General features: G+C 45.3%; 1 long non-coding RNA gene across 1 annotated transcript; it reads right to left on the bottom strand.

The window, feature by feature from the left end:
- Positions 1–1,457: 1,457 nt before the first annotated feature.
- LOC125944616 (uncharacterized) lies at positions 1,458–2,295 on the bottom strand. The gene is made up of 3 exons (XR_007466310.1): positions 2,131–2,295; positions 1,845–2,017; positions 1,458–1,640 (listed from the first exon to the last, which is right to left on the bottom strand). It is a non-coding gene; the product is annotated as an uncharacterized LOC125944616 (long non-coding RNA).
- Positions 2,296–2,496: the final 201 nt, after the last annotated feature.

Genomic DNA, 2,496 nt, shown 5'->3' with positions numbered 1-2,496 from the left:
TGCCAGCTAGCCAAATTACTACCAATAGAACATGCCGATGGGCGCAGACGAATCAAGAAAGTCCGAATTGCCGCAACAAGATATTGTGCAAATAGGTTCGCCCCCATGTTGAACACCAAGCCTAATGGATTGTGTGTACGATCATGCAAATGGTGGCACATTCAAACGATCGAGTTCGTTCATCCTGGTGCCCCACTCTGAAGCCTCGTAGGGGGGTTAAAATACAGGGGGTCAATATGGAAAAATATTCAGCAATAACAAAAGAATACATCAGTAGATACAACATCGATTAAGCTAACAAAGTACAGCAATGCCTCCTTTACTAGATGCCTGCTGCATCACTCGTTTCTCTGTTGGAAGGAGGCTCCCATAGTTCAGGGTAGCCGCGGAGAGACGGCGCTCACTGCCGACCCTACTTCCTGGTGTGCAGGAAGTGACGATTACGAACCTGGCGCGCGCAGACCGCGGGTCCTGCCTCCAGGATCGCAACCAACGCCGCTATAATATCGGAAGCAGGCCCACGTGATTTAGGTTTGCAGCGGCCGCCGTGGCTAGCACTCGCGGCTGACCCTGGTGGAAAGGAGGAAAGAGGAGAGCAGCAGGAACCAATTTCTCGGCTCACACGGCAGGCATCTTCTAAAGGAGGCATTGGCTTAAGTAACCCCACCGTTACCTGGCGTTAGCAGAGCAACATTCACGCCATCTCTCGTACTATTCTGCAACCACACAGACCGCCAGCAGTGCTCGGCTACGTGGGAACTCCGGATTACAGGAGATGCGAGTCATAAGGAAAACAACATCAGGGGACGTACCAGAGTCGAGCATCCCCACAACGCACAGTTGTGGCGAGGTGGCGAGCTACCGCCACAGTGGCATTTGAAAAGTTGTAGAGCCTGCTCAGAAAAACCCATTGAAGTTGTTTCTGTGACATAATCTTTTACGTTATTTTTCCCAGCTCTGAACAAATCTCATGAAATATGCTAAAAAGAAATTCACTGTGCTCCTGTGCATCTAATGTGCAGCACTCCCGATAGTGGTTTGAAAGAACGAAACACGCATGCATATAAAAAAATAAGGAAAGAAAGTAATCGGCCAAGGCGTCCAGCGTATGACAGTACTTTTGCTGTGAAGATGGTCCTAAAGGATAAGAGACAGGCTGTGGCTTAACGCAGATGCAAACACTCGCATCGGCTTTTTTTGTGACAGGCATGTGGACCGCGTTCTTTGAAAATGCAACTAAGAGTGCTGCACTCTAGATGCACAAGTGGACAGTGATGCCGTTTTTTATTATTTTACAGGCTTTCTTTGGAGTGTGAGAAAAGAGCCCACGTAAAAGATAATATCATGGAAACAACTTTGTCGGGCGTTTCTGAGTACGCCCTACAACTCTGCAAGTGAAAATTATGCCTTAAGACCAACATTTAAAATACTGCATAATTAATTAAACATGACTAATTAGCGTTAAAAAATTGTCTGCGTAACTTAGGATGACTGCAAACAATATGACAATAGATGTAATGTTCTTCTAAGATGTACAACAATATTTTTGAAGTTTGGTTCAAATTACATGAAACACTCAGCATATTTTACAGGACAACACCAGTCATTTGGCTCTTGTCTGTTTTTGTGGCTTGCAAGTGCTGAAAAGATAAAATAATGTAGAAGTGCAGCACCCACACATTCAGCAAACGGAACAAGATTTGTGACCTAATGAGCTTGCTGAATGCAGTCGCTTATTTGATGATGTGGCACCTCAAACTCTCTCATACCCCAACAGCTGAGCACAGTAGTCAGCCGAGCTTTTGTCCAAAGCTGCAGACCCGTTTCTACAGTGCAGGACTCACCTGAGCTTCTTCTGCATCAGTATACAGCACCAAGTGCAGCCCCTCCAGGGCAAGAAAGACATTTGTCTTTTTGTAGACATCAACTGAGCTTGTCAGGAAAGTCTCCAGCCTCTTGACAGGGTCATCCGCAGGTGCCGGGGAAACCATCAGAGGCGGAGACAGTGGGGTTGACACTGCAGTGTCAAGGGGTCAATGTACAAGGGTACAGCATGTCAGGTCCTGTACAAATCCTTGCCCGAAGCCAAACTGTATTTCGCCAAGCAAAAATGTGGATCATTTGATGTACCTTGGTTGTGTGACTCAATGACTTCTTTTTCTTCCAAGTTTTCTTTGAAGATGGCAATGATTGTGCTCAGATCCCTCTGACCGATGTTGACCTGGTTATTAACAAGTCAAAACAAGCAAATGTTAGATGCATTAAATTACCTATTCCACACTATCTCCACTCTGCATTCTCCACACTATCTCCACTCTGCATTCTCAAAATGCTCATTTAAGACACACATCACGTCTCACGTGACACATTGCAAAGCTTCAAACATTTAAACATTAAATAGAGACAAAGGTTCAGTTTCAAAAATCAACATGCACATACACTGACCGACAGTCATGAATGGGTTCACAAGAATGTTTCAATAGTAAGGCTGTCCAA

This window comes from Dermacentor silvarum, chromosome 4 (assembly GCF_013339745.2).
Source record: "Dermacentor silvarum isolate Dsil-2018 chromosome 4, BIME_Dsil_1.4, whole genome shotgun sequence".
In the NCBI taxonomy this organism is placed as follows: domain Eukaryota; kingdom Metazoa; phylum Arthropoda; class Arachnida; order Ixodida; family Ixodidae; genus Dermacentor; species Dermacentor silvarum.
Note: the sequence above shows the minus strand (reverse complement) of the source record. Positions and strands in the feature narration are given on the sequence as shown.